The sequence below is a fragment of the Epinephelus lanceolatus genome, chromosome 2 (assembly GCF_041903045.1).
Source record: "Epinephelus lanceolatus isolate andai-2023 chromosome 2, ASM4190304v1, whole genome shotgun sequence".
Classification (NCBI taxonomy): domain Eukaryota; kingdom Metazoa; phylum Chordata; class Actinopteri; order Perciformes; family Serranidae; genus Epinephelus; species Epinephelus lanceolatus.
This window is the reverse complement of record NC_135735.1, coordinates 26,450,318-26,461,323: the sequence shown is the minus strand read 5'-3', so window position 1 is coordinate 26,461,323 and position 11,006 is coordinate 26,450,318. Positions and strand designations below refer to the sequence as shown.

The 11,006-nt window shown below is 40.3% G+C and overlaps 1 protein-coding gene across 7 annotated transcripts in view; it reads left to right on the top strand.

Moving 5' to 3' along the window:
* The first annotated feature begins 10,473 nt into the window (after positions 1-10,473).
* Positions 10,474-11,006, top strand: part of tcf12 (transcription factor 12) — a 101,950-nt gene continuing 101,417 nt past the window's right edge. For 4 of the 7 annotated variants that reach the window (XM_078175840.1, XM_078175832.1, XM_078175830.1 and 1 more), the window contains exon 1: positions 10,474-10,651. The gene's annotated coding sequence lies outside the window, so the exon portion shown is untranslated. The remainder of the gene's footprint in view (positions 10,652-11,006) is intronic. The other 3 variants (XM_078175838.1, XM_033619398.2, XM_033619380.2) reach the window with 1 other exon arrangement.

Sequence of the window (11,006 nt, the reverse complement as noted above, 5' to 3'; positions counted from 1 at the left end):
CACCTCATGCACTAGAACAGCACCATTAGTTATAGTGTATAGTAGGACAGCACTGGCAAGCCAGAGCAGAACACATTTGCCGTGATTTTCCACCAGGGTTTGAGGAAAAATTCAAATGTATTTATTTATTCATTTTTACTCCAAATAGGCAGAAGTCCACAATACAGCCAAGATGGCAAAAATGTTCACCATTTTCACTGTAAAGTAGAAAAATAAAAGGGCACCTACATTTTCAAGAGGGTCCAAATATGCCATGGGAGCATGTTTTACTTCACATTAACTGCATGTACATTAAAAATGTCTCTAAAATTACTGCATAATTTGGAAACAACCATTTACAGTAAATTCTAAAATTGTGATTTGTCTCTTGTTTACTAATTTGTTCATTTCCAATATATGTGAGATAATTAAACATTAAACAATGTAAAAACAATTTGTTTGTCTGGATATTTTCATGAGTGAAGAACATCTGGTGACATTTGTGTGATCTGAGTTTGTCCAACAGGTGGCAGCCTGCAATTATTAATACAGGGCAGAGGTGCCTCTCATGGATCCATGTGACAGTGCATCAGAAAACTTGCTTTCTGTGGCAAATTACTTCCTCCTGCATGGTTTTTAGGTTTTGATCTAAAAGTTAAAACATTTTTGTTTTCTAAATAGGCTAGCATCAAAGTTAACTATAAACTCAATATGAGCACATCACTGTCAAGTCCTGCAGTTTCTCTTGTAGAAATTATGTGCTGTGGTGTTTTTACTTTTAATATATTTTGTATGACATTGAGTTACAGGACATGGAATCACACATTTTCATTAAACTCCACATGGTTTTAGTGAAGTGTCCACTGACTTTTCGCTTTCTTTAAGCGTGTGCAAAACTTGTCTGAAAACACTTTAACTGCTTTGTAAAAGTGAGGATACTGCACAGAAAATTATTTGTCCAGAACAGTAATGTGTGATTTATATGACATGATAGGACACAGTTTGTTATGTAACTAATAAGTAATAAGCATATATAATAAACATGAGTAGTAATGACCATATTGCCATGTTTAAAGGTCAGGTCATTTGCTATTTTAAAAAGTGTTTCCTAACAGGCTTTACTATGACATACTGTGGAGCTAAATGCATTCGAGCTGAAATCCCGCATATTGTTAACAATATGTTTTCATAATACAAAATGTGTGAAGAATGTGGAATCTTTATTTTATTCAATCAAGACACTGTACCACATACCTTACCCTTTTTTAAACTAACGTTTACTAAGCAATCTATGGCATGCTGCCAACAACTCAGAACTCCACACACTTCAATGCTTACTATAGGGTGACATAAAGCACTAAAGCCAAGGATAAAGTGTATAATCTTTACCAACTTCACTGACTGTACTGATATACTTCGGCTGCAGGCAGTAAGTCTAGATGAATGAAGGTCTGGACAGTGCCAAAAGTGTTGGTGGTTCTGGGACTGAGTGTACTGGAGCTGTTGGAGGAGTATCAGGCTTAAATCAATAAAACATCTGCAAAATATAGGAGGGGCAACCCCTAGTGATGCACCAACAACCCACTTTTTACTCAAAGGATTCACAATTTGGTCTTTTTGCTCTGGCTTTCAGTGTTTCTGTTTATTTACATACAGAATTAGAGTCACAAAACAAGTTGAAATTATTATTATTACTATGTTAGGATTGAGGTTAATGTAAGACAATTAAAAAAATACGTTACATATATTTTTTAGTCTTAGCTGAGAAAGACAAATTCATCTCACAGCAGAGAAACTCTTTTAGGAGTAGGGGTTCACACGCTCATCCACCACCCATAGCATCTCCACACCCTTATGTTCTCTGCAGTTTCAGTTTCAAGTTCTCTTTCTTTCTCAGTCATAAAGGTTTCAGTCAAAGTTTGCCTCCTCTGCCACTGTTAAACACCCACACTTAACTTTAAGACAGCCAGGCTCAAATTCATCCTCTCACTGAGAAATAAAATGTAGGCTGAGTGTCTTCATTCAACATCTGTATCTATCTATATAACAGCAAGCATCCTTAAAATAATATTCTTTTGAAATTATCCATTGTCTGCTCTTTAAAGGTTCTCTAAGTCTTCCTAAGCTTGAAAGGTTTTTGTCACATACAGCAAACATCTCCTCACGATCCGCTAGCTACATGTCCTCTGAATATAATGTGAAAAAGTCCGGTCTCTGTAGGCAGCCCAGGCTCCGCAAATGGCAACAAAAATATTTTGGTCCAGGCTGCACCAACCAGCCAGCCCGAGACCAGCGAAAGCAAGCACACACATGAAGGCGGTGCCCATGTCTCACGGTCTCACGCAAGCGCACACATATTAACGCAGTGCACAGAGAGGCAGTTCGAGCTACAGGCTACAATGAGGCTAAAAACAGAGTTCAAATGACGTTTTTCCAAACAACTTTTTATGTTGGGGCTTCAGGACACTTGGATCACTATGGACGAGCATGGGTGGAGATATTTTGTGGTTTCAATTATGTGTTTTTGGACGTTTGAATCTGGGGCACCATAAGCCTCCATTAGGTGGAGTTTCGTTGCTACCTCCTCTCCCCTTGAAATGTTGTGAGGACTCTAAAACTTCACCTGATCCTCCATCGGCATGAGGGTGAGTAGATAATGGGTGAATTTTCATGTTGGGTGCACTGTCCCTTGAACAGGTGTGTAAATCCAGGGTAACTAGCCGCTAGCGCTCGTTCATGACAGAGTCACGGAGGATGAGGGGGGGAGGGGGGAGCTAGCTCTGTTGTGTTTGATAACATTGTTGAACGTAAACAGAAGTAACGTCACCCAACGGTGATTAGCGTGCCACAGGGCAAAACAATTCTACATTGGCGTTGGGTGTCTGGGTCCAGTAATGTGAAAGCGATTGAAGAAAATAGACGTTTTCACTGAAAATCAATTAATTTTTTGGAAATTCCTATAAAATATAAAGTGTGTTTTTGTGAGTGTTGGAGCGTGTGTGGGCGGATGGGGGTATTACACCTTTCTGTGTTGCTCATTGTTTTCTGCCTATGAGAGGGAGGTGGAAATCACTGTTGAACCCAAAATGAATATATCCATCGAATATCCAACGTCAAACTAACGTCACTACGGTGTTAAACCATTTGGTATCCACCCAGGGCAACATAACTTTGATAGTTCTGGCCAATTCCAACCAAATGTTGGTAATAAGGCGAACATTAACATCCGTTTACAACAATCAAGCTGGATCTACACACCTGTTCAGCAGAAACAGAGCCACCTCAGCATCTGTTTGGAAGCCCTTCTGTTTGCGGAGATCTCGCCACCTTTCAATTGCTTCTTTACCGATATAAATACGGGACTTTGCTCGTTCCTTCTCCTGTTCCCTCTTCTTGGCCAGATGATCATCTGAACGTCTCCTTTTTGGTCGCGTGTCGGCCATATCAAATCTCAGTATATCTCAATAAAACACTAATAGATGTGACACTGTCTTTGGCTAACTTTCTTCTTCATGGTCCTCTCATCTACTAGACTCCCCACCCCCCTTCATGTGCCCTAATCCCCAAACCCCACCCCTCAATTGGTGATTGGCTGGCTGGTGCAGCCTGGACCACAATGTTAGTGTTGTTGCCATTTGCAGAGCCTGGGCAGCCTACAGAGACTTTTTCACAGCATATTCAGAGGACATGTAGCTAGCGGATCGTGAGGAGATGTTTGCTGTGTGTGACAAAAACTTTTCAAGCTTAAGAAGACTTAAAGAACCTTTAAAACCATATTAAACAGGTTTATAATTGTATTAAATATTTGGGGGAGGGGTCTGTATGTATGATTTACCACAGCCAACTAATGCTCTTTAGCCTCTCTACAATGCTACTTCGATTATCAAACCTCCAAAATGCATTTTAAAACAAAAACAAAAAACCCACAAATCAGTTGCTGGAGATAAAGACAAGTTAAATTTGTCACAGACTTATAAAAGACATCGATATCTTCATTAACACACATCACCATGCCACAGCAGCGACAGCCAATGTGAACCAACGGTACAGCAACAGCAGTCCTCTTGTCTGGTTTCTCGCCAGCGCGGAGGAAAAAGTAGTTCCCTCATAGTGTAAGGACTGCGCTGTACGGGGTTTCACGGTTGTCTTGATGAGCATTTAACGAAAGAGTGTTTAAGTACACAATGTTGCCGTGTTTTTACACATTTCTTTATGCTGTATGAGTTTACAGTTTGTCGGCACCTGCACATTTAGGCATCACAAAGCCGAGCTGTCAGTAGTGAGCAGCTGAATACACCTGTGGATGCAGTTGTCATGTGAAACAGGAAGCTACTTTAATTATTCAGTGTTTATTTCTGCTTTAAATTCAAAGGTGTGCATTTACATTTCACTGTGCATTTTTTTAATAAAACGAGAGGAAGTAAGGGTTTTATAACACGGCTTTCACCAAATACTTACAAGTTTAAGAGATAGTTAGCGACGTCTCCATCAGTTCGTAGCTTCTTCTCCTCTTTAAACTTTCTCCACCTGACGAAGCTGTACGATATGTTTATCCGTGTTTTCACCCGCAGACGGTCGCTCTCCTTCCTGGCTCTCAGACCTTCCTCTGACCGACGGACTAGTTTTGATTTTTTCGCCACAGGAGCTGAAGGCTGGTTAATGTCAGAGGGTTGTGCTGTCTTCTCCTGCTGTTTAGCCATGGAGAAACTGCCGCTTGTTTCTTTATTCCTTTAAAACGAGCTGATATTCATACTAAAAACAGCAGCTAGTTAGCTTGTTTTCAAATGCACGCCTGATTTCCGTAAACAGCAACACGACTTCCGGTGTGAGCCTTTCACAATAAAAGCACGACGTCATTATTTTAAAAAAGGGGCTGCAGACGGAGGAGCGAAATGGAGGAGTGAAAACAAGACAAATGGACGATAAGAGTTTAGACTTTAAAAACGGGGGACTGACAGAGAAGAAAAAGAAAATAACGTTAGATTTACTGAGTCATAGTGAGAGTGAACAGGAGACAGAAACTCGCATTATGGGAATGAATATCCAGGGCTGGGTATGAAGCTTTGTCAGAAAGATGGATTCAGAGGGAAGTGGGACTTAGTCATTGCAGAATAAAATGTACACCGAGATATATAGTGCAAGCAACACACTTTCTTACCAGCAAACACAGATAACATTTTATAAGTAACAAGTCTGGATGTTTGAGCATTGCCTACAGACAAGATGAAGAACTTCCTCAGTGGGGATTTCTTCCTCCAGCTGCTGTACATCAGCGAAATCACTATCATCATTGAATATTCTGATAGATCAGAAGTGACCGTAGCAGCCACATATTCAAAACAAACTAGTTAGCCAGCTACCTCTCAGGGGAACTCCCGGTGACGCTGGACAGCGATAATGGGGGTGGGGGACGCTTTCTGCGGGGCTTGAGAGGCGTGGATGTTGTGTGGTCTCTCTAATAGCTAGGTAATGATGAATTAACAATTATCGCTACAAAACGGAGCACATTTCAACATGCCTAATAGTGGCTACCGTAACGTTACAAGCTTTGCTGCTATCCAGGGCTGTTACAAGACACTCTGGGGGCCCTAGGCAAGAGGCACGAGCCCCCCCCCCCCCCCCCCCCCGTGATACCAGTGAAAGTATGGTACCAGTGAAAGTATCATGGTTCTGAGTAGTATCAGTGCCTTTTGTCATTTATAAAAAGACAAATCACTTTTCTATAATACATCAATGATATTTCAATGGAATAAATTACTTATTGACTTATTCATACTTCAAAAACAGCATCAATAAGTGATTAACATAGGGGGGATCAAAATAAAATAAATAAATAAAATAAAAATCAACCAGCCACCCTCCTCCCCTGACAAGTAAAGAACAGTCCCTAAAGTGCAGTGAGGTTTGTGGGCTGTTACCTGCCACAAAGAGTAACGTGAACGGCTTGTTTCTCCTCTGACACATCACATACCTGTGTGCCGCCACAGCTCGGCTGTTCAGGTATTTCTGGGCAGTCATGAAATCAACAAAGAGGAAATTATTGGACCTGGAGCCGGACTTCCCCGTCGCCGGTAAGCCTTATCATGCGGCGTATTTGACAGGAATACAACTTCTGTGACCCCCGTTCAACCCACAACTGGCAGGATTCGCCTTTCGTTTCTGCTGCTGGTTGAAATCTGTACTTGCATAACGTGCTGAATGATTTGTTTTACTTGCAAGAAGGTGGTTTTGCTTGCAAGAGGGTTTTGCTCAAGAGGGTGAGTGTCCATGCGCCATTGCGCATGGACACTCACCCTCTTGCAATTGGACTTTGAATTTATCCCACATGTAGTGGTACCGTGAGGTACCGTAGTACTACGGTACTCCGACAATGCTAGCGCGGGTGGCAACCAATCATGTGGGACATGGTCTCAATTTGCGTGACGTGTGAAAAGAGACAGAAATGCTGTGCAGTCCTGCACAGTGCCAGACATCTGGTCACCCTACTTAGCCACTGGCAAGCAGCAGCTAGTAGGGGGCCCCATTAGGGGGGATTCCAACGTGTTGTCATTGTTGCAGTTTCTATAAGAGTTCCATCATATTGTCATTGATATGGACCAATGTCAGCCGTCTCTGGGGGCCCCCTTCCAGCTTGGGGCCCTAGGCAATTGCCTAGTTTGCCTGTCCGGTTGCGACGGCCCTGCTGCTATCATAACACAGCTAATCAACGTGGCAAATAAGACTGCCCATGGGGATTTATAATTAGCTACATGGATGGAAAACCACATACAAGCCTATCTGAGACGAAAAATATATAACTACTTCTCATGCTACTAGTAAAATGTAGCTTACCTGTCCAGTAGCAGAAAAGCTAGCTGCGCATCGCTTTTTACACCCTTGGATTCTTTAAGATTTCTCCACCGGTTGAAAGCGTCGCCGATATAAATGCGGGTTTTCATCATGTCACTCCTTTTTTTCTTGTCAGCTTGTTTTTCTTCCTCTGTTTTTTTGCATTTAGCGTGTTTCATTGTGTATGCCGTCTGCGACAGAGCTGGAATCGGTAGCTTTCCTTTCTCCGCCATGTTGGGTTTAGTGTATGCGCGTGCACACGCAGAGAGGACCGCCCCTTTATGTCTTCTCTCTCCTCATTGGATAAAGGTTGTAGGATACAAGCAAAATTTTCTCCTCGGCTTATTGCAGAGCAGAGTGACTGACAGACCTGTGTTATGGACCAAACACTCTAAGTGATTGCTGTGGGAAGATAGAACTATTTAAGACTTATATTAACACAAATATAATATCACTTACTTCAGCTCTTTCAAACCCCTGGCAAATAGAGGATTTACAACAGAGTGGGAAGTGGATGAGAGAGGATTAGTATTATCTTATTTAACTTTATTTAGTATGCTAGATGGCGAGTTGTAGTTTAAATCTAATTGGCAGTAATAAAGTGTTTTGAATGACAACCGCCATTAAAAAGAAGAAGAAGGTAACTGGACACAAGTCTCACAAACTGATGAAGAACTGTTTCCTCATGAGAGCTTTCTTCCTCCAGCTGCTGCACATGTGTGAAATTAGCATCAGCCCCAACAAAAAGAAACAATTTAGCTGAATATTTGATGTTTAAGAAGCAAACATTGCTGCCATCTATTCAAATGAACTTGATAGATGAACTAGAAACCAGAGGCAGGGGTCGCTTGCACTTTCCTCTGGGCTTGACAGGTGTCTGTGTGGAGCAGTCTTTCTCTTGTAGTGTCATCCAGTTGGTTGTAAAGTTAGGTAGCATTACTGAGTTAATCCACAGTAAATGATGAGCGTTTAGGCAGTTATAAACTAACATCCAATACCTGGTGCAAAGAAAAATTTAGTTTACCTGTCCAGAAGCAGTAAGGCCAGCTCTGCATCCATTTTCAACCCCCTCAAAACTTTAAGGTTTTTCCAATGATCAAAAGGCACAACGATGTACATGCAGGTTTGCATGACTCTTGTCTTCTTTTTCCTGTCACTTTTCTTTTGTTCTTTCTTTTCCTCAGCAGTGTCACTGCCTGATTTGTACCAGAATCTCCATTTATTTTACACATGAAAAGATGTTTGGGGTTAGGCATCAACCTTGAATGGTTATCTGTTGCACCATCGTCAGTCCAAGCTCTTTTGCCAGAGTTGCGTTCACACAGAGGGGACCTCCTGTATTTGTTTACTGCACAGCAGAGGATGTTACTGATCAAACACTCTGTTTCAGTAAGAGTACAGAATTCAACACTTATTTAAAAACCCTCACAACACATTTAAATTTGGCAAAGTTGCACAAACTTATGTCAAAAATACTCCCTTTTATTCTTAATGAACTTTTGCACATCCCCTTAAATATATTTTTGCACATTCTTGCCGAGCTCTTTCATCTTGAACATTAACATAATTTTAAATATTGTTCAAATATTTTTATTTTATTTTTTTCTATTTTTTGTTTATGTTACTTGTCTATGCACCAAAACACTTAAGCAAATCTTTAAATCTTATCGTTTATAATTCAAAATATTATGGAGGAAAAAAAACAGTGCACACAATTTCAAAAATCTTAGACAATGTAGGCCTAAAAGGTGAACGGTTCTGGCAAAGATAAACTATAAAATAAAGTTTAAGAAGCACAATTAAAGTAAATAGATACATAAAAATAAAGAAATAAAATGTAATAAAAGACTGAAGATGAAGGGTTTGAGTTAGTGCTGTGTACTAAAACAGTAATGGGAGTTTTTGTGGTTCTTCATATGAAAAATGCCACAGTATTTCAGAGAGAAAAGAGGATTTACATCATTATGTGCTTCTCATAAAAAGTTTTACTATAAACAGATCTTGTGTAATAAAAGTGGAATTATGTTTTTCAATGTAATAGTTCAAGATTCTGCCAAAACTGTACAACAAAAATGTACAACTTTGCTAATTTATCTGTTTCTTTAAAGCGTAAAGATGAGAAAAAAAATTGTAGAATTTTTTAACCTACTTCTCTGGCTTGGTTACACACAGGATTTTTAATTAAAAAAAAAAAGCTATTATTTCGAGAGAGAATCCAAATCAAATTTAGCAGACATTGGCTTCTGCATCATGTGCATCATTTCCTGTGAACTGGTACTAACTGTTAAAAAAGCCAGCCATTAAAGCATATATCTAACTACATTCAAGAAACTTCATGCTATACGCTGACTGACTAATAACAAAGGAAAGTAAAAAAAAAACATCCAATACAGCTGATACAGTGAAAATTAACAATACACATCCTTGACACAGCGAAACAAAACATGATTTATTATTATTATACACTGAATGATGTTGACAGTATTCTGAGAATAAGTTTAGATCCTTCTGCAGTTCTGCCTGTACAGGAGTAGGTAGGCCTACTATATCTGCTTTCTTATTGTTCTCCTCTTTGTTTTTGTAGTTTACTTACTTTACATATTTATATATTACTTTGTATTTAAATTTTTACCACTGATGCTTCCTGTTTGCACTATCCCCTTGCTGCTGTAATGTTGCAAATTTCCCTACTGTGGGATGAGTAAAGGATTATCTTATCTTATAAATAAATACACAACTATAAAAACACCACCACCAATAACAGCACCAGAAAACCAAACACCAACAAAAGAACTCCTTAACATTATTATAAACTGCATGTAATCCCTCTCAATTAACACTTATGACCCAGTAGAAGTGTGAGGCAGTCTATTTCTCTGCAGAAACCCTGCCCTCTGCCTGTGTTTTCTTATTTTCTTTTCATTTTGTCATGATCGGGACGTTCAGCACACAGGTGAGGTCTTTATAAACAGGTAGCAACAAGGTCCCAGACTCTGAGCAGCAGACTCGAAGAGGAAGGTACAAAAATATGCAAATAAACCAAAGTGAAAGGTCAAATGGACAAAGCTGGGGTTAGCTTTCACTTTCACTTTCACTGGAGATACTGTTTACAAACACAACAATGCCTGCATAGTAAACCTTTAATAAGTTGATAGTAGTTTGGGCACGGCAAAATCTGCTGATAATGCAGGACCTAGCTGACATTTACTATACTAACTGGTGCAAATTGCTTTGCACATTTACAATTAATCAAATTGAAATCAGGGGCTTCTGGGGCCTCTTGAGGCTGTTGCCACTCTGCCTGGGTGCTTTCCTGCAGGAAATGTATAAATATTTGTTCTGCCAGTATGAAGAATGACAGCTTTGTGAAAAAGGCTGTAGACAATGCTTTCGCAACACAACAACCAATGCAAGTTTTGAATCTAGTATATTAAAAATGAATACGTTGCATTGCTGTTTTTCATGCATACAAATGTGAAGGCTTTTGGGATGCTGCAGTCATCTTGAATGCATTAAACGCAGCTTTATTAAAGCAGAGAGCGACATGTGGTGCATCAGTGTGACCCGAGACAGTGTGCTGCTGCTGACTCCTGCAGCATCTCCCGCTGTGTGGGACCATCATGTCACTGTGCTCGGCGGAGGGATACAATAACCAGTGTCATCGTGGTGCTGAGGCTTTTGCAAACCAAAAATGTCTGCCTAAGGGAAACTCGTAACTGATATATATAGAGGATATTTCACCCAGGTATTGCTGTTTAAACCCACATTTTGCTCTTCCGAGGCGTGTTGCAAGAAAGCGGGTCTTCACCAGATCACCCTAGTCGGGATTTTAATCGGAAAAAAGGTAAAATATCAGTGGGAGTTTACCAAAAGCTTTCGGACCAGTGAAAGAAGTTGGGAGTTGAGAAAGACCATCACTGCGTTTTGTATCCTCGAGATGGAGATTAAGGCTGTTATTTTTAATATCTCCCTGGCTGAGTTACTTATTTTGAATCAGTGTGTTATCTGTGTTTGTCTCGACCCGTCAGAGAGAGGGGTCCGCTCTGTAGTAGCTAATGTCTACAGCCGCTGCAGCTGGTCGCTAGCTGCTCTCAATACAAATGAACCAGTAACTGCAGCTAGCGTTAGCCTGCTAGCTAAGGGGACGTTATGTGCTCGGCAAACGTTAACCATCGTTATGTCGGACTGACATTAACACC